Source organism: Acomys minous, assembly GCF_964271855.1.
Source record: "Acomys minous genome assembly, chromosome: 5".
In the NCBI taxonomy this organism is placed as follows: domain Eukaryota; kingdom Metazoa; phylum Chordata; class Mammalia; order Rodentia; family Muridae; genus Acomys; species Acomys minous.
In genome coordinates, this window is record NC_140494.1 from 116807501 (window position 1) to 116834197 (window position 26697).

The 26697-nt window shown below is 45.6% G+C and overlaps 1 long non-coding RNA gene across 1 annotated transcript in view; it reads right to left on the reverse strand.

Annotated features, from left to right (window-relative positions):
• Positions 1-13202: 13202 nt before the first annotated feature.
• LOC311598108 overlaps positions 13203-26697 on the reverse strand; it is a 49711-nt gene continuing 36216 nt past the window's right edge. The window contains exons 2-3 of the long non-coding RNA XR_014779479.1: positions 14514-14630; positions 13203-14383 (exon numbers count right to left, since the gene is read on the reverse strand). This is a non-coding gene — a long non-coding RNA (uncharacterized lncRNA). The remainder of the gene's footprint in view (positions 14384-14513; positions 14631-26697) is intronic.

A 26697-nucleotide genomic window follows, 5' to 3' on the forward strand; every position in this document is an offset into this window, starting at 1 on the left:
TCCCGCGCCGCCTGGCCTGCTGCAACCACTCTCGCGAGACTCCTACTCTGCTTGTAGGGCTGCTCCACTAACACTCGCGAGAAGGAAGGCGCAGTCGCCCCCATAATCATGCAGGAGCTGTCCAAGGTGCTAGATCTTCGGCCTTGCCTCAACCAGGTGGAAGGTGGGCGGCACCTTGGGGACAAGAGCATAGAAAGTGCATAAAAGGGAGAGACGCAGAGATGGAGGCTCTAGTGCCAGCAACCAGCGCCTCAGCTTCCAAATCTGTAAAGTAGGGAGAATAGCCACCATACCAATCTCAGGGACCTCTGGGATGTACCAGGAAAGAGTAAGAAACAGCTCAGTGATTTAAGATTACTTGTGCTCAGAACCTCGTGTGGTGGCGCACGCCTTTAATCCCAGCACTTGGAAGGCAGAGGCAAGTGGATCTCTGTGAGTTCGAGGCCAGCCTGGTCTACAAAGAGAGTCCAGGACAGCCAGGGCTCTGTGTAACAGAGAAACCCTGTCTCGAAAAACAACAACAACAAGCACTGTGCTCTTGCAAAGGATTGGGAATTCCTAGCACCTACATGGTGGCTCCATATACCTAGTTCCAGGGGAGGTCCAACAGGCATGCACATAGTAGACACACAGAGATGCAGGCCAAACGTTCATACACATAAAAATAAATAAATCATTTTTAAAAAGAAAAAGGTAACTTGATAAAATGAAATTAAAAAGGGATGGAGCCGGGCATGGGGGTGCATGCCTTTAATCCCAGCACTTGAGAGCCAGAGTCTGTGAGTTTGAAGGCAGCCTAATCTACATAGTGAGTTTCAGGCCAGTTGAAGCTACATAATGAGATCTTGGTGATAGAGACAAACAGACAGACAGACAAAGAACAGCTGTGTTATTTTGATTCATACCTATAATCCTAGCCCTTTCAAGACACAGGCAATGGGATCAATGCAAGTTCAAAGCCAGTTTTATCTACACAGCCAGTTCCAGGCTACCATGGAGACTGTCTTTAAAAAAAAAAAAAAAAAAAGGAATAGAAAGACAGGGAATGGCTCTAAAAAAAGACAGGGGGGAAAAAAGAAAGTAAAGAGATAATAATATACAGATGTTAGCAGCAAGAATGAGAGAAGACCAAGGTAAATGCTTAAAGGCACAGAACTTGTGTGGCTCTGGGACTCCTTGGAGACTTGTGGCTGTAAGTAGGAAGACAAGCTGTTACTGTGAGTGGTGTTTACATAGTAAACCCCTGTGGCTCCCCCCAGCCAAGGCCATTCCCTGTCCTGCCAACCAAGAGCTTCTGCCCCTCACCCACACACCCTGGGCCTGCAAGAGGGCTCCAGTGGGTGGGATACACTGCAGGGATTCTTTGTCCGGAATAAAGGCTCATTGTTTGGCCCTAGCCAGCCAGAACTGGGGCCTCGCTCCCACAGCTGGCATGGAGGAGGGGGGGGGGGGGGGAAGAAAAGCAGAAAAGACCAGAAAAAGGGCTGAGAGGGCTGAACAGGAAGCAACAGAAGCCACCAGCCCAACCAGAAGGGAGAGTCCTGGGCTACAAGCCGGACAACTGGGTTCCTCTTTTAGTTTTGCCCTCAGCTCACCCACATGGTAGCTTATTCTGTATAGTCCAAAGATGGTTCTGCGATAGCTATACTTTCAGTTTCTTTTAAATTTTTCATTATTATTTCTATGTATATGGGTGTTTTGCCCGCCTGTATGTCTGTGCACCGTATGTACGCAGTGCCTTTAGAGGTCGTAAGAGGATGTGGGATCCCCTGGGACTGGGGAATGGTTGTGCTCTGCCATTTAGGGTGCTGGGAATTGAACCCTGTTCTAGAAGAGCAGCAGCCAGTGCTCTTCACTACCGAGCAGTCTCTCCAACCCCTGTACTTTTGAGTTTCAAATGAGTGAGTATATTAAGCAGGTAGCAAACAAAAGTAAAACAAACAGCAAGCAGCAGATAGAGAATAAATATCATTATATCATGTGCTGACAACATCTAACAGAGATTGGGGGCCAAGGGGGGCCATGATACAGCTATGCTGTAGCTTCCCCAACTGACAGTGTCTTCACCAAAGTTCTCCTGGCTTCCTGTTCACCTTGTAGGCAGATTTACAGCATGAGATAAACAGCTGTAGCATATTTGGGAAAGGCATACTTTCCAGCTATTACCAAGAACACAGTCATTTTACTCTTCTCTCTACCTGCCACAGAAGCAGGGGCCAGCCTGTCCCCAGACAAAGGGCTTTGGGCCAACAGGGTGTGGTAGTGCCTTTGATCCCAGCACTTGGGAGGCAGAGGCAGGCAGATCTCCATGAGTTCAAGGCCAGCCTGGTCTACAGAATAAGTTCCAGGACAGTCAGTTCTGCACAAAGAAACCCTGTCTTTAAAAAAACAAAAACAAAAACAAAAAAACTAGGGAGGAATCTACTCTGCTTCCAGTTTCTCAATAAACATTATCAGCATGTTTTATTTTACATCACTGTTGCTTTATGGTTTATGCTGGTTTTCAAAGCTATGGAAAACTAATGAACTTGTGAGGCCGGAGAGAGACCACTTGGACAAAAAGGGACCTGTGGAGATGATAAAGCAGTACTCCATGAGGATAAATACCTGGACCACATGGAGCTTGCAAGAGCTAACTTGGCTCACGTGGGCCATCCAGGGAAGATGTTGGCGTTCTCAGATAAAAACTACACTATTCATAACTAACTTTCCCCTAATCATGCAATCAAGAACCTCACCAATACAAAGAATGACCAAGCTCAAGTTCAAAAGATAAAATAAAATAAAGTAAAAACAAAAGTCTGTTCTTGTCCCAAAACACTGCACCCTCGGCACTTACGCGAACGGAGGGGAATAATAGTGAGGCGGCGATGACCATTTAAACAAACGTTTATTTAACCAGCATTTTTCCTGATCCCCTAATAAAAGGAGCAACGTAGGACAGTGGTTAAGAAGATGAAGAAAAAAGGTGAAGGCCCCTTCCTGAAGTTTACACCCGCTCACCCTCGGTGACCTGTGGTTATGTGAAATAGCGATGGCAATCACAGGACCCAAACTCCAGGGGTTTGTGAAGATAAAATGAACTGACACACTTAGTTTCTCCGCCTGTCGCTGTGATTAAATACTCATTTGAGGATAAGAGAGATGAATCAGCCAGTAAAAAGCCTTGCCACCAAGCCTGAGGACCCAAATTCAATCCCCAGAATTCACAAGTTGGAAGCAGAGAACTGCCTCCCAAGAGTTGTCCCTCTCACCTCTACACGTGCTGTGCACATCGTGCACACATAAATAAATAAATAAATAAATAAATAAATAAATAGGGAAATCTGCCAGGGGAAAGAGATGGCTCAGTGGTTAAGAGCAACCAAGGCTCAGTTCCACCTGGGAGCAGGTAAAACCCTGAGTGACTGTATATTATTGTGAGTTTACCCATATCAAGGACCCCAATGCCTCAGAGATACGAGGGTGGCAAAGCCTTTCCCTGGTACAGCTAAGGGTGGTCAGGAACTTTTGACCTTTAGCTAAAGCCAGTGTGTGCACAAAGGAACAACTGCAGCCTCCACATCTAGATGTTGACCACACCTTCCTCCTCAGGCTTGACTGCAGCCTGAGGCTGCTCCCCTACAGAGATCTCCTGGATCCTACAGAGATAAGCTAACCAGCCTCCTCCTCATTGCTGCATGTAATAGATGTGCTGAATTTCCGGGTGCACCTCCATCAGAATGCACAGCCTACCCAATCCCAGCTTTTCTGTATGTGTCTCTCCTCTCTCCATTCCCCAAAGACCCAGTTAAGTCAGGTCCTAAGTTGTGCATGTCACTGACACATGTATATAAAAATAATAAAAGTAAACATTTGTTAAAAGAAGGTCATTCCCCACAGGCATGCCCTGAATGGCCATTTCATGGGTAATTCTGGAGTCTGTCAAGCTGACAGTCAACAGTAACCTTTACACACACGTAGACATACATTACATATGAGATAATGTCTGGTACATAATAAACATTCAATGAATATTTAGCTCCTACTGTGTACTAGCAATGGGGATGTTTGTTTCTTATGGGCAGAAGTAGGGGAGCTGAGCCAACCCATGTAACAGGATTAACATTTCAAGCTAGAGCAATGCTACATCTGTTCCCATGCCTTTGCTCAAAGCATGTCACAATGTTAGACCCAAGATGGGTCCAGAGAGGAATGCTCCCCATACAGGATGATGAGCAAAGTCACATGACAAACAGCAGTGTTTAATCCCATTATAAGGAAGGAAAAATTACTGGGAGCAGGAATTTCATCAGTCACCCACAGGGCCAGGGCCAAGCTGCTTGTCTTCCCTGTTTTAGCTATGGCCAAACATGGCGTGTCCACCCTAGGATCTCCAGGACAGTATCTATATTACAGATCAATAATCAAGTAAGAACAGCAGCTTTTACTGATCCTTTGATTCATCAAGAGATGGTAAGCCTGTGACTATCTTATAAAAGCAGTCACCATTATCCCTATTATCCCCAAGGAAATAGAATGGATGGATCTAAGAAATAGAAGATTCATTATCTTTTTTTAGAGCTATTTAATTTATTGTATGTTTATGTGTGTTTTTTCCTGCATGTATATCTGTGTACCACATGTGTTCCTGGTGTTCTTGGAGGCCAAAAGAGAATTATCAGATCCCTTGGAAGTGAGGGTACAAATGGCTGTGAGCCACCTTGTGGTGCTGGGAATCAAACCAGGGTGCTCTTAACCTCTGGGCCGTCTCTCCAGCCATTGTCCTGAGGCTGGGTGTGGTGGTCACCCAGGAAGGGAGTTTCAATGAAGATCCTATAGATTAGGTTGGTCTATAATCATGTCCACGAGTCACGTCCATGGAGATATATCGTCATTTCTTCATTGAAGTGGGAAGACTCATAAACTGTGGCACCGCTCCCTAAACAAGAGATCCTGAACTATATAAAAGTGGAGAAAAGGGGCTGGAGAGATGGCTCAGAGGTTAAGAGCACTGGCTGTTCTTCAGAAGGTCCTGAGTTCAATTCCCAGCAACTACATGGTGGCGCATAACGATCTATAATGAGATCTGGTGCCCTCTTCTGGCCTGCAGGCAGAATACTGTATAAATAATAAATAAATAAATCTTTAAAGAAAAAAAGAGTGGAGAAAGGAAGCTAAGCAATAGTACACATAACATTGCTCTTGATTGTGACTGTAACGTGAATAACTGTCTCCCTTAAATTGCCTCTGTCACGGTATTTTATCACAGCAACAGGAAATGAAACTAAAGAGACTGGGTTTTTCCAGAGTCAAACTCTGCAGTAAGGGAGTAAATAAATACAAATTATCTCTGTAGGCACAGTTTTGCTAACAATTATGTTTTATTATGAACTTATTAAACGAGCCTACCTCCCTTACAACCTAACTAGCCTAAGTAAGAGGGAAAGGAGATTAAGGAAAACAGGAATAAAACCTGAGTGTCAGTCCTGGCGTAGTCAGCAGGACATCAGCAGACCAGCAATCCCACCAAAGTTGCTGCTGGAACCTGGAGTAACCAGAACCTGAAGCCTCGGCTGGAATCCAAAGCCTTGAAGCTGACGCTTTCCCTGGAGCGGCTCTGGGGATGAGCAGCAAAACTCTGTCTCCTGTTTTTGGGCTCAGATATATATCCTCTCAGTCTGTTCAAGGATGTTTTTCAGCTGGCAACAACCAAGTCCCCCAGGAAGTGGTTCGACTTCTAAGAGGAAAAACATCCTGCTCTCTCACATCTAGGTGGTAAACATCCTGCTCTCTTCCCCATCCCACACTTGGGATCAAAACAAAAACAAGTTTATCTCCCCTACAGATCTCTTTAAAACACTGACATGAAGAGAAACAATGTGAGAGACAGTAATGGGCTCGCTGGCTACTAATGCGGGCAACCAGAGCTCGACCCCACTGTGGTCTTCAATTCAGAGCACAGTTTGGACTTTCCACCAAAGGAGTGCTCACTCCTGGCACTTTTGAGCGGAGTGTGTGGTCAGGCAGAAAGTACCAGGAACTTGCAGTAAAAACCACCAGGAATGACAGAGGTTTGAGAGAGGATGCTCTGCTGCCTCCATCAAAACCGGTTATCACCCATACCTGTGGATGTTTGCACTGTGGAGCCTCCTTTGGTTTTTTTTAACAGTGGGACTAGGCATGGGAATAGGACTCAGAACCTTTTGTATTCAAAAGAAGAAAGAAGACTCCAAGGACTTGAGATGTAGCTCAGTGTGTAAGACTGAGACTTCTAGAGAGATCTCTAGTCTATTCCGGGAGTCCGTTGTCAATACAGATGCATAGGAATAGGAATTTATTGAGCCATCGTGATGGGGTCTGTCCAGCTCTTTCAAGCTGCAGACCCCGAGAAACAGAGGCACAGGCCTTTTATAGGTTTTAGACAAAGATATGAATTTTACAGTATGTGACTGGTTGGCATTTGGGCAGAAAAGCTGCAAGCAGGGAGTTACAAGTCTTGGTGTTTGGTGGTTGGATAATGGGTGGAGGGGCAAGCTGACCTATGGGAAAGATTGGTTGAAGCAGTCATAGGGGGCGTTTAGGAACTTTTTTAGTTGGGGAGGGGTAGTGGAATTTTTAAACACAGCTGGTTGTCCTTGAGTCCAGCTGGACCCTGAGCACAGCCTGAGACCTTGAGTCAAGTTGGACTCTTTAAGGTTTTTCCTGTCCCTGCCACACACATACAGTGATCTGATATCTGTCTGTCCTTGGTTCAAGCTAGATGCTCTAGAAATTTACATGCTTTGGCCTTAATGGGGGTCTTTAAGGGAGGACTGAGTAGGCCGACTTTTACATTTTCCCAGACTTTGGCCTTAATGGGGGTCCTTAAGGGGGCTGGTTCCTTCAAGCTGTAGACCTTTAGTCCTTGGAGTGTGTGTGTGTGTGTGTGTGTGTGTGTGTGTGTGTGTGTGTGTGTGTGTGTATGTCTGTCTTTGGAGTTTTTTTGTTTGGAATTTTAGTGTGGTTTGTTAGTTTAAGATTTATTTTAGAGCTGGGTGTGGTGGCACACGCCTTTAATCCCAGCACTCCAGAGGCAGAGGCAGGCAGATGACTGTGAGTTCGAGGCCAGCCTGGTCTACAAAGTGAGTCTAGAACATCCAAGGCTGCACAGAGAAACCCTGTCTCAAAAAACAAAAAAAAAAAAAAAAAAACAAAATAAAAATAATATTTATTTTTAAAATTTTATATATATGAGTGCTCTATATGCATGTACACCTGCAGGCCAGAAGAGGGCATCAGATCACATTATAGATGGTTGTGAGCCACCATGTGGTTGCTGGGAATTGAACTCAGGACCTCTGGAAGAGCAAACATTGCTCTTAACTGCTGAGCCATCTCTCCAGCCCCTTAAAATTTGTTTTATATTATGTTGTTTGTTTTTGATGCTTGGTTTGGCTTAGTTTTTCAGTGGTTGTTGTTTTGGTTTGGTTTGGGGCTTTTTGAGACAGGGTTTCTCTGTGTAGCCTTGGCTGTCCTGGACTCACTTTGTAGACCAGGCTGGCCTCAAACTCACAGAGATCCGCCTGCCTCTGCCTCCCAAGTGCTGGGATTACAGGTGTGCACCACTGCACTTGGTTTGTTGTTTTGTTTCTGATGGTGGTGGTGTTTTGAGTCAGGGTCTCTCTATGTAGCTCAGGCTGGTCTGGAATTCACTTAGTACACCAGGCTAGCCTCAAACTCACAGAGATCCACCTACTTCTGTGTCTCAAGTGCTAGGATTAAAGGGGCGTGCCATCATGCCTGCCTTTATTTTGATGTGTGTATGTGTGTGTGTGTGTGTGTGTCTGTCTGTCTGTCTGTCTGTCTGTCTGTCTGTGAATGGGTTTATACAGGTGAATACAGTGCTCATGGAGGCCAAAAGAGAGTGTTAGACCCCTTGGATCTGGGCCATCATGAGTTGCCTGCCATAGGTGCTGGGAACTCAGCTCAGGACTATAAAAGCCTTACTGAGCCGTGCTCCCAGCTCCAGTAGTGCTCTTTATCTCAAGGCAGCTTTGGATGACTGATCCTCTTACTTCAGCCTCCCAAGGGCTGTGATTACAGACATGCACCACCATGCCCAGCCATGGAGTTTCCTTCCATAAAAGAGAGCCTCTTGCTCTCATGACCCCAGGCCATATTCTGATCTTATGAAATGTCAAGTCTCTGACACTCACCATCCATTCCACATTGCTCAGAACCAAGGAACCAATGCCAAATGCCCCTGCCTGCAGAACCAAGATGTGGGGCACCTCATCCAGCTCTCTCACTAGTTAGGTGGCACCCCTGGGACTTGGCGCACGTCCTAGACTTCTCTGCACTGGGCTTCTCTCCACACTGGTGCCTCTTTGTGTTTGGTCTCCTCCCCAACTAGACTAGCAGCACCCAAGACAGCCCATAGAATGTGAGAAAGTATTTGCAAGCCATGTCTCTGATAACAGACTCATATATGGATTTATAAGGAAGTCTTACAGCCCTATCACAAAAAGGCAAACAACCCACTTTAAATGAGTGAGCTAAGAGCTGGATGTTGTGGCACACAGCTTTAGTCCCAGCCCCCAGAAAGGGGCAGCTGGAGCAAATAATCCAAGCAATCTGAATAAAAATCTCTCCATAGAAGATATAGGGAGGCTAGAGAGATGGCTCAGTGGTTAAGAGCACTGTCTGCTTTTCCAGAGGTCCTAAGTTCAACTCCCAGCAACCACATGGTGGCTCACAACCACCTATATTGGGATCTGGTGCCGTCTTCTGACCTGCACTCATATATATAAAAGTAAATAAACAAATCTTTTTTTAAAAGGAGATCTAGGAATGGCCAATAACCATAAGAGTGCACACTCAACATAATTTGTCATCAAGTAAATGCATACCAACTCACACTCACTAGGCTGGCACGAACTTAAAATCATGTAAGTATTGGTGGGGAACAGGGGTAACCACACTAATGCACTACTGCCAGGAGTGTAAAAGGTGCCACCGCTTTGGAAAGTGGTTTCACTATTACTTAAGTTTAATTAAATTTTTTTTTAATGCTAGGGATCTCATCCAGGGTCTGGTGCATACTCAGCACATGCTTTGTTACTGAGCTACTGCCCCAGCCTACCTGCCCCTGCTGTCCACCTGTAATGCCAGGACTCTGAGACCAAGGCAGGAGGATCTTCAGTTTGAGTCCTGTCTGAACTCTATAGAGAAATCTCGTCTCAAGAAAAGAAGAAAGAGGGGCTGGTGAGATAGCTTAGTGGGTAAGAGCACTGGCTCTTCTAGAGAACCCAGGTTCAATTCCCAGCACCCACGTGGCAGCCCACAACTGTCTATAACTCAAGTTCCAGTGGATCTGACTCCCTCACACAGATATTCATGTACACCAAATGCCAAAGGTACATAAAAATAAATAAATAAAATTATTTTAAAAAAGAAAGGAAGAAATAAAGAAAACCATTTCACCCAGCAAATCTACCCCAATCTAATGAGAACATAGACAAAATGGTCATCAAAAACTTTTTTTTTCATCGAAAAATTTTAAATAGTATTTAAAACCTGGAAAAAACTGCTAACAAAATAATAAATTATTTTATTCTATTTCAAATATGAGCTGTTGCTCTTGCCAAAGACCCAGTGTTGATCCCAGCACCCCCATATGGTGGTTCATAACCATCCATAACTCCAATTCTAGGAAATTGGATGCCTTTTTCTGACCTCCTCAGGCACTAGGCACACAGTGTGTGTGTGTGTGTATGTATACATATATTCATTTATAGATGAATGAAAGCAAAACACTCATATACATAAAATTAAAAAATAAATCTAAATAAATAAGATAAAATATGGACCAAGCACATTAACTTCTGACTTTAATCTTAGCACTTGGAAGACAAAGGCAGGTGGATCTCTGTGAGTTCAGGGATATTCTGGTCTACATAGTAAGTTCCAGAAACCCAGGAATACATAGTAAGCCCTGTCTCAAAAAAAAATAATAAAGAATCATATATTATTGAACAATAGAATTAAATAAACAACTGACACAAAATATAGATGAATCACAAAACCAATTGGGCAAATTAAGCCAAATCAGAAAAATAAATAAAAACCCCGGGCATGGTAGCACATGCCTGTAATCCTAGCACTTGGGGGAGACAGAAGCAGATGGATCTCTGTGAGTTTGAGGCCTGGTCTACAAAGCAAGTTCAGGACAGCTAGGGCTGTTACACAGAGAAATGCTACCTCAAAAAAATTTTAAGAAAGAAAAGAAGGAAGGAAGGAAGGAAAGAAGGCAGACAGACAGGAGGCAGAGGCAGATCACTGTGGCTGTGAGTTGGAAGCCAGCCTGGTCTACAAAGAGAGTTCAGAACAGCCAGGGCTGCACAGAGAAACTCTGTCTTGGGAAAGAAAGAAAGAAAGAAAGAGGTGAGGGATGAAGCATAAGGTCAGAGCACCTGTCTAGTATGTGCAAGGTCCAGCGATAGGTCCATGCCTATCACTGAAAAGAAGAAGAAGAAGAAGGAGGAGGAGGAGGAGGAGGAGGAGGAGGAGGAGGAGGAGGAGGAGGAGAACTCGATAAATAAAGCTGGATACAATGGCAGACACCTATAATCCCAGCCATTTGGAAGGCTGAAGCAGGAAGATTGCAAGTTCCAGGCCAGCCTGAGCTACATATGTGACCTTGTCTCAAAATGAAAGAGAGAGAGAGCTGAGAGGGATGGAGTATGGCTAATTAGCATAGTGCTTGCCTAATATGCAGGAGGCCCAAAGTTACAGCCTCCGCACTGCACTGCATAAGCCAGGCATGCTAGTGCCTGCCTATAATCCCAGCACCCAGAGGAAGATGCAGGAGAATCAGAGGCCATCCTTGGCTATGGGAGCTCTAGGCCAACCCGTGATATACGGGACTCTGACTCAAAACAAACAATCAAGATTTGTGCATTTTCCTGTAAGCTAACTATAACCCAGAAAGGCTGCTGTCATAAAAGAAGAGTGGTCTCTGTACAGCAGGAATAGGAGCCGCGAACAACCCCAACTTCCTACTTTATCCACGGTCCAGTGTTTCTTCTAGCAGTGCCAGCAGTGGACCACTTGGGGGCATGCAAGCCAAGTAAGTGATCAACGCCTGCCGAGCTAATTCTCCACATCACGTCAGCTTGTAACCAGAAGTGCGCTAGGCAGCTCGCAGGCAGGCGTACACACAATCAACCCTAATCACCGAGGTGCTTTGCAGCCTGGCCTGCAGCGCTGATCATGGAATCCAGAGCACAGACTGCTGCTCACACATTCAGTTAGGAATCCTGCCAAACCTGTTCCTACAAACCTCCCAGAAAGAGAGAATGCCCTCCACGCATCCTAGCCTAAGCCTGGCAAGCACTGACCCTGGCCACCAGCCTGGCTCCTTGATGACAAAACCACAAACAAGATACATTCTGGGCCTCACCTGCCTGACCACATTCACCCCCTTCTTAGCCTGACACTTCTACCGCTGGCCATGTTGCCCCACCACGTCCTCAGCAGACCTCCTCCCCCAGCCCTGTCCCTCTACCCAGAAAGTCTTACTTTTCATTCTTTAAAAACATTTTGCATTTGTCTATTTACTTAGTGGCGGCGAGTGTTCCATAGGACACATGTGGAGGTCAGAGGCCATCTTGCAGGAGTCAGCTCTCTCTTTCCACCATGTGGATCCCAGGGATCAAAGTCAGGACATCAGACTTGGCCCTGTTGCCAGCCCACATCTTACTCTTCTTTTAGGACTACAGTGTAGATACCCTCATGACCCTCATGAGCAGGGGCTATTTCCTCTCTGCCATCCGGTTAGGAGCCAAGACGGGTACTCTGTGATCACTGTCCTCAGGGACACCATGTCCCGTTTTTTGGTTTTTTGTTTGTTTTTTGCTATTGTTGTTTTAGTGCCCTTTGTGCTGGTTGTTTGGTTTGGGGTTTTGTTGTTGTTGTTTTTGTTTTGTTTTGTTTTTTGAGACAGGGTTTCTCTGTGTAGCCTTAGCTGTCCTGGACTTGCTTTGTGGACCAGGCTGGCCTCAAACTCACAGCGATCCGCCTGCCTCTGCCTCTCAAGCACTGGGATTAATGGCGTGCACCACCACACCTCTGGTTTGGTTTTTGTTTGGTTGGTTTTTGTTTGTTTGCTTTTGGTCAACTTGACCCAAGCTAGAGTCATCTTTAAAGAGGAAGCCTTGTCTGAGAAAATGCCTCCTTAAGATCGGCCTGTAGGCAAGTTTATGGGGGATATTTGCTTGATTGATGATTGATGTGGAAGAGCCCGCCCATGTGGGCGGTGCTGCATCTGCACAGGCTGACATAAGTGTATATAAAAGAGCAAACTGAGCAAGAAGTAAAGCCAGGAAGCAGTGTTCCTCCATGGCCTGTGACTCCGAGTCCAGCCTCCAGGTTCCTGGCCTGACTTCCCTCCATGGTGAAGGGTGACCTAAAAGCTGTAAGATGAAGCAAACTTTTTCCTTCCAGAATTGCTTTTGGTCATTGTGTTTATCACAGCAGCAGAAAGCAAACTGAGACACTTCTACGGTTCAGTTTTGCTTATAACAACTGGGCCTTTGTGCGTGTGTTTCCTCAGGCTGGCTGATGTCTACTCACCCTTCAAGTGTCCGCATTAGTCTTCCTTCTCTCCACAGTGCCCTGGACTAGCTCAATGCCTTCCCTCAGTGCCAATACTTAAGATTTCCTGTCCACTGGTTAGATCTGGGTAGGGGTTCAAAGTTTACTGCACGTATTGTCCTTGGCTGGTGCCACAGTTTGAGCAGAACTCCTGGGCCCAAATCCCCCACCATAATGTTCTTCTTGTAGGTTTCTAGGATCCTCTGGATCCTTCTATTTCTCCATTCTCCCATACTTCTCTCACTGAGAGTCCCAATAGGATGTCCTCCCCTCTGACCCACTTTTATGATAAGTGAAGACTTTCATGGGACATGCCCCTTGGGCTAGTGTCTAGATATAAGTGAGTATATACCATTTGAGTCTTTCTGCTTCTGGGTTAACTCACTCATTATGATCATTTCTAGTTCAAGCCATTAGTCCACAGATTTCAGGAATTCCTTGTTTTTAATAGCTGAGGAATATTCCATAATATAAATGGACCACAGTTTCTTTATCCATTCTTCTACTGAGGGACACTTAGGCTGTTTCCATGTTTTGGCCATTATGAACAAGGCTGCTATGAACATGGTTGAGCATATGTCCTTGTTGTGTGCTAGAGCATCTTCTGGGTATATTCCAAGGAGTGGAATAGCTGGGTCTTAAGGAAGCCCTATTCCCAGTTTTCTAAGATAGCGCCAGATAGATTTCCAAAGTGGCTGTACTAGTTTGCATTCCCACCAGCAATGAAGGAGTCTTCCTCTCTCTCCACATCCTCGCCAGCATGTGGCGTCACTTGAATGTATGTACATGTGGAGGTACTGTGTGTCATTATATCTGTTTGCAGATCAGTGGACACTTGTGGGAGCTGGTTCTTGCCCTTCACTGTCTAGTTTTTCGGGATTGTACTTGGGTCATCAGGTTTGGCTGCAAGCACCCTTACCTTCTGAGCCATCTTGGCTTTCTAGTAATGTATTTTGAAAGAAGTTTTGTTTCTATGTTTTATAATTAAAAATGTAATCTATATTCACATATCTGAGTATCTATGTGTATCTATGTACTGTATGTATTATGTCTATCTGCATATTCTACACTGTGTTATATAAGAGATGAACTGCCTAAAAAAAAAGAATTCTTGGAGTTTAGAACTGGCATGAAGCTCAGCCCACAGACAAAGGAAACTGTGGCCATGACACATGGGTAAATGTTCAAAATTGGTTCTTCAGGGGGAAATGTAGTATATATAAATATATGTGTATTTATTATTCAATACCATAAAATGTTATTAAAAAGTTATTTTTTGACCGGCAATAGTGGCACATGCCTTTAATCCTAGCAGTTGGGAGGCAGAGGCAGGTGGATCCCCATGAGCTCAAGGCCAGCCTGGTCTACAGAGCTAGTTCTAGGACAGCCAAGGCTATACAAAGAAACCCTGTCTCAAAAAACAAAATAAAACAAAAGTTTCTTTGCCCTTGACTATAAAAGTCAAAATCTAAACCGGGTGTGGTGGCGCACACCTTTAATGCCAGCTATTGGGAGGCAGAAGCAGGAGGATCTCTGTGAGTTCGAAGACAGCCTGGTCTACGAAGTAAGTCCAAGACAGCCAAGGCTACACTGAGAAACCCTGTCTCGAAAACAAAAACAAACAAACAAAAAAAAAAATTAACAAGAAAGTTAACAAGTTTCAACACAAGAAAGCTTCTCCTTTTTTTCTCATCAGAGGAAGGCACTGGGCTTGGCACGGGTTCTTTCTAGTTTCGGTATCTGTAGGTCAGCCAAACACCCAGGATTCCTGTAAAATTGAAGAAGAGGTCAATGTCACCAACAAATCTCAAATCCTCTCCAGCATACTCCCTGATCATGGGGGCCCATGGTGAGCACTTCTGGATACTATTAGCAACAGCTAGGCAGACAGGTGTCACCTGGGTTAAAACTTCAGAAGGCACAGCAGTTCAAGTTCCTTTGGATGTTATTTCCAGCGCTCTCCGTATTGTTCAAGCCAACCTCCAGCAACTGGCCCTGCCGCTCTTGATTCAGAGCTGAGCAAGCAAGCACAAGATACAGAAAACTGAATGATAAATACAAGTAAGAAAACAATCATATAAAAAAATAGCAACACCTGATGTTGTTTTACAGCTCCAATCAGCCCCGCTGAGGCAATCAGAAACAGGAAGATGCCCACTGCGCTGACCACACCCACCACGTGGAGAGACCTGAGATCAGTCCAAAGCCATTGCCCCAGGCAGCAATCCCAATGAGCAGCAGGCTGACCAGCACAGCTCCATCTGCAGCTGATTTCAAATGGTAGCGTGGGATCTGTCTCCTTAGGCTGCCCAGACTGGATACGAGGAGCGTTTTTTCATAACTGTTCCTGTCCCGGCTGCTTCTATTCCATCAGAACAGCTCTCATGGCCACGTGCTCATGGTCCACACTGTCCCATGGCGACTTCCTTCCCTTGGGGCTGGGTTTTTTTTGGGTTTTGGTTTGGTTTGGTTTGGTTTTGGTTTTTCGAGACAGGGTTTCTCTGTGCAGCCTTGGCTATCGTAGACTTGCTTCGTAGACCAGGTTGCTTGACTGTCAGTGATCCACTTGCCTCTGCCTCCCGAGTGCTGGAATTAAAGGTGAGCACCACCATGCCCGGCCCAAGGGTTGGGGTTTTTTGTTTGTTTTTTTATTTTTCAAGACAGGGTTTCAGCCAGGCTTGGTGGCACACGCCTTTAGACCCAGCACTAGGGAGGCAAAGGCAGGTGGATCTCTGTGAGTTTGAGGCCAGCCTGGTCTACAAAGCAAGTCCAGGACAGCCAGAACTACAAGAGGAAATCCTGTCTTGATATAAAGAAAAAGACAGAGTTTCTTTGCGTGGCCCTGGTTGTCCTAAAATTCACTCTGTTTCTCTGTGTAGCCTTGGCTGTCTTGGATTTCACTCTGTAGACCAGGCTGTCCTGGAACTCTGAGATCCACCTGTCTCTGCCTCCTGAGTAACTAAAGGTGTTCATAACCACCTCCCACCCGAACACCTATGCTTTTAACAACAATTTATATATTTGCTTATTTATTTTAGGAGGTGGTGCCCATGCCAATGTGTGAAGTCAGTTCTTTCCCACTTTGTAAGAGCATGGACTCAAACTCAGGTCATCAGACTAGGAAACAAGCAGGTTTGTCTGTTGAGCCATCTTGCTAGCCTTCATTTTTGTTTTTAAAAATTAATTAATTTGATTCTTTATTTTGAAATAGTATCTTTCTATGTAGGCCTGGCTGTCCTGGAACTCACTTTGTAGCCTAGGCTGGATTCAAACTTACAGAGCCTGTCTCTGCCTCCTGAGTGCTGGAGTTAAAGGGATTGGCAGTGTCTGGCATCCCCACGCCCCTCCTACATTTGGAGACAAGGTCTCCTGTTGCCCAAGCCGACTTCAAACTTGCTTTATAGCTAAGGATGACTTTGTGTTTCTGTTCTTCCTGCCTCTATCTCCTACGTACTCCAGTTATCAGACTGTCCTGCCAAATGCTGCTTCCAAGTGAGTTTCTTTAAAGTTTCAAATAAAAACTGCAACCTAGAGATACTACACTCAGTTTTACCAGGAGCTAGCTATTAAACAAAGGGCTTTCTATACACTGCACCAGAGCTACATCCACAGCCCACAACATTTATTTATTTTGTGTGTGTCTGTGTTATGTGTGTATGTCTGTGTGTGTGTGTATTTGGGCACATGTGTGCCACAGTACTTGTGGAGGTCAGAGGTTTACTTGTGGGAGACCATGTAGGTCCTAGAGGTTGAAGTCAGGTTGTCAGGCTTGGTGACAAGTGCCTTTAACCACTGAGCCATCTCACTGGCCCTTGAGAGCATTTGGAAGCAGTCGAGTTACTTATTGTGGCAATAACAACCCCATTTCGTTTGCCTCATTTCTGTGGTTTAGCTATGGTTCCCTTATATTGTGTGACTGAAGTAGTAATTAGGACAGCATGGGGAGGTTTAGGCTCTAAGGTGACATGGTGGGAACTCCAAAGCAAGACTAAGTCTGTACTATGTGGAAGCTGCTTTCAAACCTCTTTCTGTAGCTCATTGTTAGCGATGTTTCTCTGTGTAAAGTGCCTTCCTGAAACTGTTCTCAGGACTATGTGTACTAGAAAATACAGGCGCCGTTTTCACAAAGGTGATTTGAAATGCAAGAAATAAAGACAATGCATAGGCTTTCCAATAACAGACACTTGAAGACTGAAATATTTCTTTTACAGAAATGAGAGACAGCTGGGGGAAATTTAAAGCGACTCAACATGAAACAAACCTGACGTTCCTAAAGGATAGCAGAAGGATGCTGGCTAAAAGCCCAATTAGGGTTTTCAATTTTCAATTTAATTATTATTGTGGGAGAAAGGAGACTTGTGAGCACATTCGTGGAAGACGCACTTTTTCTCTTCCCACCGTGCAGTTCCAGGCTTGGGTGGCAAGTGCCCTTACCCACTGAGCCGTTCACCAGCCTCCTCAGAAGCCGCTTTCCAAGGACCACGCTCAGGTTCATCTTCCAGGAATGGGTGGGATGGAGTGGATCCCACCCACGCTGTCATTAGCTGGAGCCATCTACACTGTGGTGATAGATTTTAAGAGTAGTCCTTGGTTAATTTGAAAAGTTGTTTCCCTGGTTACCGCAGGATGCATGGCTGAACCTTAGTGTGCTGCTCTCTCAATTCAGCTCAGAATCACAGAACAGAAAACACAAATAAGTCCTTGAGTCAAAAAGAGTCCAGAAATCAGGTTGGTGCCTTTAAGAAAGAGGGTAGTGGGGGCTGGAGCAGTGGCTCAGTGTTTAAGAGCAGTGGCTGATTCCATAGGACACCTATACACACAAAATAAATGAGGAAACCCAGAGAAAGAGGGCAGTGACCCTTGCAGGAGAGATAAACCTGTTTTTGTCATGATCCCAAGTGTGGGATAGGAACGGTCTTGTGAGAACAGGTGAGGTTAATCCACTAGAAGACCAACCACCTCGTGTGGGAGCTTGATTGTTGCCAGCTGAAAAGATCCCGTGAACAGACTCTGGGAGGAGCCCCAAACTGGAGGCGGAGGCCTTCGGGGCTCCAGCTCTTGCTGAGGTTCTGGGTTCTGGTTACTCCAGGTTCCAGCAGAAGAAATCCTGATTACGCTAGGAGAATCGTTCCTTGGAACTGATATCCTTACGGTTTTGTTATTCTTTAATCCTCTTTTCCTCTTGTTTCGGTTAGTCGGGTTATAAGGGACATATGATCGGTTAATAAGTTCATAATAAAATATATTGGTTAAGAAAATAAAATATATTGGCTAAGACCCTCTTAGCCTTTATGTCAGTGTTTGTTTTTTTAATTTTTAAGTTACATATTTTTTTTTCACAAATAGGATTTTTTGGGTCACTATTAAAAATCCGGATTTTAACAGGCATAGTGCTACAAGCCTTTAATCCCAACACTCTGGAGGCAGAGTTCAAAGCCAGCCTGGTCTATATAGTAAGTCCCAGGCCAGCCTGAGCTGCATAGTAAGACTCTGTCTCAAAAACAAACAAACATAACAACAAAAAAACTAAAGAGAGGAAGAAAGGTCTCATGTAGGTCACAAGACTCCCTTCCTCTGACTCAAGGCCCGCCTCTCACAGCTCAGTTTGTTACTGTCATTGTATGAAATCTTCCTAGGGCTATGGATAACTCAGGAAGTGACTTCTGGGTGCTTTGACAGTTTGTACCTGTTTATATAATTTACTGCCAGTCAATTATAAGGTAGTTTGCTATTAGTCATCCTCCTTTTATGAGGAAGGAAAATCCATTGGCAACTCTTGAGTAGTGAACATCAGATCCCAGTATAGATGGTTGTGAGCCATTATGTGGTTGCTGGGAATTGAACTCAGGACCTCTGGAAGAGCAGACAGTGCTCTTAACCACTGAGCCATCTCTCCAGCCCTGAGACCTTATTTTTTTGAGCCAGGATCTCCTACAATCAGGAGTTGGCTGCTTTGTTTAGATCACCTAGAAAGAGATCCACCCATCTATTCTCTGCCAGGTCCTCCATCCTGCACTTGCCACTGTGTTCAGCTTTCATGTGTGTGTTGGGGACTGGAGCTCAGGTCTTCTCCTTTACACAGCTAGTGCTTTGCCCGAGAGCCACCTTCCCAGTCCCCAGCATTGTGTTCTTCAATTCTGTTTTCAGCTCTGCTGTTGTGTATTTTACTATTACATGCAAATTAAAACATTACTATGAATTTTGCTCCAAAAGTTGACTCCTTTTACACTAATTAAACAATAAATAGTCAAGGCCATCTAAACCATTCCTGAAAGACCTGGCACATGCATGATCTCAGTTTGTTATATAGACGTCCTTCCTCAATGAATGCCCAGGATACTGAGCTGCAGGACCCCTGGGCCCCTCAACCTCCTCTCAACGCTGCTGGTGACCACATTCCTGGCTGGGCGTGGTGATGCATGCTTTTAATCCCAGCACCTGGGAGGCAAAGGCAGATGAATCTCTTGAGTTTGAGGCCAGCCTGGTCTACAAAGGGAGTTTCAGAACAGCCAGGACTACCTACCTACCTGCCAAGCCTGATTATCTGAGTTTGATTATAAGGTCCCACGTGGCATGGCCAGTTCACACACAAACACACAAAATAAATCAAAGTTTAAAATATTTTTATTGTCGGGTGTGGTGTTGCACACCTGTAATCCCAGCACTTGGGAGGCAGAGGCAGGGAGATCACTGTGAGCTGGAGGCCAGCCTGGTCTATAAAGTGAGTGCAGGACAGCCAAGGCTACACAGAGAAACCATGCCTCGAAAAACTTAAAAAAAAAAAATATATATATATATATATGTATGTATGTTAATAAAAAGAAAGAGTAGATTTACTTCTTCTCCCCAGGAGCTGGGGCAAGCTTTGTGATGTGAAGGGGACGTGACAGAAGCTAGCTATGACAGCCAAGGCTGGATCATAAAGTGTCCTGTACTGAAAGCCTGCCTCTCACTGTCTTATCAGCTCTTCGCCCTTGGCAGTCAGGCATGCTGTCAGAAGCCCAAGGCAATGCACGCAGAAAAACTACTTCCCTCTGTGCAAGTTGGAAGCTTCCATCCCTCAGCACCAGCCAACAGCCTTAAGCAGCACTTAGATTGTCATAGCTTCCAGCCTTGGCGCCTCCTAACTGAAACCTCAGATGTCACTGAGAAAAGATAGGCCACCCTCACTGTGCAGGGCCTAAATTCCCAGGCCACAGAATCTGAGAGTGTAACAGATGGTTGTTTCACACAGCCAAAATCTGAACAAAATAGCTTTTCTAGTTTGTTTCATTTCCCTGAAATGTTATCAAGGTAAAAGTAACAAGTAACAATTGCAAACATAAACTCGCCAGTGATGCAAAGTAACAATTGTAAATATGAACACAGCAGTGGTGCCAAACACCTTTATTTTTTGTTTGTTTGTTTGTTTTCGAGACAGGGTTTCTCTGTGTAGCCTTGGCTGTCCTGGACTCACTTTGTAGACCAGATTGGCCTCGAACTCACAGCGATCCTCCTGCCTCTGCCTCCCAAGGGCTGGGATTAAAGGGGTTCACCACCACGCCCAACCTACCACATACTTTTTTTTTTTTTTCGAGACAGGGTTTCTCTGTGTAGCCTTGACTGTCCTGGACTCACTTTGTAGACCAGGCTGGCCTCGAACTCACAGCGATCTGCCTGCCTCTGCCTCCTGAGTGCTGGGATTAAAGGCGTGCGCCACCACGCCCGGCCCTCTACCACATACCTTTAATCCCAGCACTGGGAAACAAGGCAGACAGATCTCTGAGTTCAAGACCAACCTGGTCAATGGAGTTCCAGGGCAGTCAGGACTACATACAAGAGAGACCTTGCCTCTGTCACCCCCCCCCACCAAAACAAACAAACAAACAAACAAACAAAACCCTTGACTCAGGAGGCAGAAGCTGCCAGATTGCTGTGAGTTCGAAGTCAGTCTGGTCTACAAAGTGAGTACAGGACAGCCAAGGCTACACAGAGAAACCCTGTCTAAAAAAAAAAAAAAAAAAAAAAAAAAACCTTGAATTTTTGGCTTCTTTTCTAGAAATACTTAACTTACCTGCACCTCAGGCAAATGATTTATCCCTGAGCTGCTCATCTGCAATTCAGGGCTGAATTTGACTTACCCACAACCCCAGTGAAAAATCTGTTGCTGATGCAGAACAGCTGCTTTCTGGGCAGAAGTTCTGCTGCCCCTCCCCAAGGAAAGAATGAGAGGAGCTGGCAACATCCAATCATAACTGGGGAGGGGGCGGGGCTCCTTCAGTCGTAGAGTACTAGTATGCCTAGTATGTGAGGCCACAGGTTTGATCCCCAGCAACAAGAAGAAAAATAAAAGCAACAATTGAGAAAGTGGGTGGGAAAATGGTGCGAGCCAGAGATTGGGAGAGCAATATAAAATGCTTTGTTCTGGGTATGACAGCCATTGCAACGATGAGCATCCTGCAGCTGTGCCCACGTGTACAAGACCTGTATAAAAAAGAGAGGGCTCATGAGACGGCTCAGCAGGTGTTCTGGTTTGCTGTTGCTGTGACAAGCACCATGACCTAGAGCCATTTGCAGAGGAAAGAGTGGATGTATTTGCCTTGCGTGTCTGGATCACAGTTCATCACTGGGGAAAGTCACGGAAGGAAATACAGCAGGAGCAAAGGCAGGGACCACAGAGGCAAGGACGCTGCTTTCTGGCTTGCTCCCCATAGCTTGCTCAGCTTACTACCGGAATCACCTGGCCAGGCATCACCCACAGTGGGCTGTGCCTTCCCACATCAATCATTAATTAACAAAATGCCCCCCCCCAGACCAAGGTGATGGAGGCAGTCTCCAGGTGACTCTCCGTTCTGCCAAGCTGACTAAAGCTAACCAGCACGGTGGGTAATGGTATTCACTGAGCCTGAGTTGGATCCCTAGGCCCTACATGATCAAGGGACAGAATTGATCCTCATGGGTTGTGGCTGGCCTCCACAAAAGTGTAGTCATACACACAGACACCACACCACACACACACACACACACACATACACACAGACAACACACACACACACACACACACACACACACACATACACACAGACAACACACACACACACACACACACACACACACACACACCAAAATGTAACTTAAGAAACAAAAACAGGGCGCTGGGCGGTTGTGATGCACACCTTTAATCCCAGCACTCACAGGCAGAGGCAGGTGGGTTTCTGTGAGCTCAAGGCCAGCCTGGTCTCCAAAGAGAGCCCAGGACAGCCAAGGTTACACAGAAAGACCCTGTCTCAAACAAACAAACACCAAACCAAAAAACCAAAAAAAGCATAACCAAGAACAAAAATACTGGCCAGGTGTGGTGGCGCACGCCTTTAATCCCAGCACTCCGGAGGTAGAGGCAGGTGGATCGCTGTGAGTTCGAGGCCAGCCTGGTCTACAAAGTGAGTCTAGGACAGCCAAGGCTACACAGAGAATCCCTGTCTCAAACCACCACCACCACCCCCAAAAAAATACTAGGGCAACCGGTTGGTTCCCCGGTTAAGGGTACACACGCTGTGGAAGTCTGGCAACCCGAGTCAGATTGTTAGAACCCTGGAACCCACTAAAGGTGAAAGGAGAGAAGCAACTCCACACTGGTCCTCCGACCTCCTCAGCACACACATCAGATCGTACACATCCACTGAATAATAGCAAATCGAAAATCTAAAACCAAACCATCTCTATCTGTCCTGAGGAGGGGTTACCGGGCAGATCATCAATCAGCAAGCCTGGGACATTTGGGGCCGGAGAGAATTCTCCCAGGAATTCTGCAAACAGAAACATGTTCTTTTCTATTGTTGAACTATGTAAAATAGGCTGTCTGCCAGAATGGGTCAAGGCGCTTGGTGCTTTTCTCCAGAACGGTAGGTTTGATTAACTTCATTTTTCACTCAAGAGAAGGAAATACAATTAATTACCTACTGGTGACTGGGGACGCTCACTGTCATAAAGGGAATCTGAACAAGTATCTTCCTGAACTGGGAGGAACCCAGCTTCATCTAGCTTGCTTTGGGATTCAGTTCTGGGATGGCAGGCTGCGAGATAAGGATGTCGGGGATGGTTTATTGAAAGAGCTGTTTCCACTCTCAGTATCCAAGAGACAAGGGCAACTGTAATGAAGAGGAGTGACCTCCATGAGGGAGACTTTTTCTTTTTTATTTGCAGGTGTCTTCCCAGTACACCAGACCCTAAGGGTCTGTGCAGCAGTGAAATGACGTTGTTAATCACGAGCCTGACTCCACAGGCTGTGAAGGAGAACGCTATACATAGAGCATTCAGAAAAGCTGAATCTGCCACTCTCCATTGAAATGAAGCAGAAAATGTTCAATCATGCAATCAAAAATAAAAGCACTGGGCCAGCATTCCAGGCCGTAAACAGCAGCTGGGCCCAAGCTCCAGGTGCCCAGTGGAGCCAGACACCCTGCTAGGCCTTATCTTCTTACTCCCCTCCACTGTCTTAAAGGGGAAAAAAAATGGATTTCAAGCTTGCTTGCTTATAAGCTCCACTGTTCCATAGCTAAGCCTTGAGCCAAGGATGCAGTTTATCTGAAAAGCAGAGCATCCAGGCCTCCAGCTAGGATTATACCATAGAGCAGATCTAAGAGGTAGGCAGTGTAATCATTTCCTTTTGGGGTTTTGGTTTACATTTTTGTTTGTTTGTTTGTTTGTTTGTTTTTAAAGATAGATTTATTTATTTATTATGTAGTGTTCTACCTGCTGGTAACACCTGCAGGCCAGAAGAGGGCACCAGATCTCATTATAGATGTTTGTGAGTCATCATATGGTTGCTGGGAATTGAACTCAGGACCTTTAGGAAGAGCAGCCAGTGCTCTTAACTTCTGAACCATCTCTCCAGCCTCATGATCTTGTTTTTCAAGACAGGGTTTCTTTGTATAGTCCCGGCTGTTCTGGAACTCACTCTGTAGACCAGACTGGCCTTGAACTCACAGAGATCCACCTGCCTCCGCCTCCTTAGTGCTGGAATTAAAAGTGTGCACTACCACACCGGGCTGCATTTATTTATTTACTTATTTACTTATTTATTTATTTATGGTTTTTCCAGACAGGGTCTCTCTGTGTATCCTTGGCTGTCCTGGACTTGATTTGTAGACCAGACTGGCCTGGAACTCACAGCAATCCACCTGCCTCTGCCTCCCTAGTGCTGCAATTAAAGGCGGGCGCCACCCCCCCCCCCCGCCCCCCGGCTTGTTTTTAAATTTTCGATGTATTTTATTTGTTTTATTTTGTGTATGTATGGATGCTTTGCCTGTATGTATGTCTGTGCACCACATATGTGTCTTCAGAAGGCAGAAGAGGGCACTGGATCTCTTAGGATTAGTTACAGACAGTAGTGAACTGCCATGTAGGTGCTGCGAAACTGAGCCCAGGTTCTCTGGAAGAACAGCCAGTATAAGAGCTGAGCCATCTCTCCAGCCCACAGGAGTTCACTGTTACTGTGTTTTGAGATGCAGTCCTACTGTGGATACCAACCCTGGCCTCAAACTTGCTCTGTTTCTGGTATTGCTCTAGACCTGGAAATCCACTTGCTTCGGCACCAGTGTTGGGGTTACAGGCATAATCATCTTACCTGACATGGTCCCCTATTTTACCGGGGAGGCAACTAAGGAACAAAGAGGCTCCATATGGGCTGGAGATGTGGCCCAGTTCGTAGAGCGCCTGCCTAGCACTCACGGAACTCTAAATTCCACCCCAGGACCAAATCAAATCTGGTGTGATGCCTGCGATCCTAGCCATTTGGGAATTGAGAGCAGAATCTAGGCACTGCCTCTAAGCTTGGGACGCCACAGCCCAGGCCAAGGAAATTCCTGGACTTCCATCAGGACAGAGCCTCTGGCCCTCTTCCAGGCCCACCTCTGCCTCTAGGACATCACTCTGGCACTGTTCAACCGATAGAGCTCTGGTACCTGGAATCCTCCTGAGGCCCCAGAAATGAATCTCTGTACGTCAGAAAACAAACTGAGCTCTCCTGGTTCAGAGCTGGTACCCTTCCACACCTTTGCTTCCGCACATTAATTTCTGCTCCCCTTTTCCCTTAAATCTGCTTCTTGTATATTCCAGATCTCTTGGTGTTTTGGAATATGCGCAGATTCTTTGTGCCTTCCCTTCAAGAAGGGAGCTAATTCTCCTTAAATGCAGGCTAAGATGCCCCCTAACTAACCAATGGACACTGCCCTCTTTCTTTCCTGCCCCCATTCTTCTCTGATGGATCATGAGGGGGCTACCAGAGGAGCACTCCACCTAGATAACAGGCTGAGTGCAGCCAAGTGTAGCCTTGGCTGTCCTGGACTGCTCTGTAGACCAGGCTGGCCTTAAACTCACAGTGATCCACCTGCTTCTGCCTCTGCCTCTGCTGGGATTAAAAGCCAGCACCACCACACCCAGTTAAACGCTAATGCTTTTTTTTTTTTTTTTTTTTTTGGTTTTTCGAGACAGGGTCTCTCTGTGTTAGCCTTGGCTGTCCTGGACTCACTTTGTAGACCAGGCTGGCCTCGAACTCACAGCAATCCGCCCGCTTCTGCCTCCCGAGTGCTGGGATTAAAGGCGTGCGCCACCACGCCCGGCTAACGATAATGCTTTTAAGCTGTTAAATTTGGGGGCTTTTTTTTTTTTTAAACAATAGCAGATATCCAGTCCATTTTCTTCACCATAAAAACCTTCTCTCTCCACAAAGCCAACCCATACCTTTCTTAAACAAAAAAACCCTTAGCTGGGTGTGGGACACCTGCCTTTAATCCCAACCCTCAGGAAGCAGAGGCAGAGGCCTCTATGTGTTGAGGCCAGCCTGGTCTACATAGTGAGCTTCAGGACAGTCAGAGTTAAGTAAAAAGACACTTTATCAAAAAAATTATTTTAGGCACGGTGTGCTGAGCACCAGATCAACCTGGTTAAGGTTGATGACAAGAAGAAACTGGGGGAGTGGGTAGGCCTCTGTAAAATCGATCGAGAGGGAAAGCCACGGAAAGTGCTGGGTTGCAGTGTGTAGTGGGTAAGGACTATGGCAAAGAATCTCAGGCCGAGGATGTCATTGAGGAGTACTTCAAATACAAGAAATGAATAAATAAAATTTTTGCTCATTTAAAAAAATATTTTACAGTCGGGCAGTGGTGGTGCACACCTTTAATCCCAGGACTCGGGAGGCAGCGGCAGGCAGATCTCTGTGAGTTCGAGGCCAGCCTGGTCTACAAAGTGAGTCCAGGACAGCCAAGGCTACACAGAGAAACCCTGTCTTGAAAAACCAAAAATAAATACATTTTTAGTTTTATTTATGTGTTTCTGTTTGTGTGTACATGTGTGCAAGTGTTCACAGAGGCCAGAAGCTTCAGAGTCACAAGTAGTGTGAGCCCCTTTACATGGGTGCTGGGAACCGAACTCAAATCTTCAAAGAGTAGCAAGGGCTCTTAACACAGCCATCTTCTAAGGCCCCAGTTCTTGCTTGTTTGAGGTAGGGTCTGCTGCATGCCAGACTTGAGAGACTGGCCTTGACATTCCTGGTCCCCCTGACTTCTCTTTGGAATTACAAGCATGAACGACTACACTTGGCTTTCAACCCATCCCTTTCCTGAGCGGCTCAAGTCATTTAACTTTTAGGGGCCAAAGAAATGGCCCAGTGTGTCAAGTGCTAGATCTGAGTTTGATCCCCTGGAACTCACATGGTAGGAGGAGAGAGCCAAATCCTGGGCGGGTATGTGTGTTTAAAAATGGAAAAAGGACTCGGGAGGCAGAGGCAGGTGGATTGCTATGAGTTCGAGGACAGTCTGGTCTATAAAGTGAATTCAGGACAGCCAAGGCCACACAGAGAAACCCTGTCTTGAAAAACCAAAATAAATAAATAAATACATAAATAAATAAAAATTTTTAAAAAATAAATATTCCTTTCCTAAATCTTTTTTCTGGACATGATTTCACTGTGTAGCCCTGGCTGACCTGGAACTCTATATCAATGAAGCTGACCTTGAACTCACAGAAACATACCTGCTTCTGCTTTGCTAAGGCAGAGGAGGCTGTGCTGGCTGGCAAGGGCCTTTGCAAAGCACAGGTTGGTCC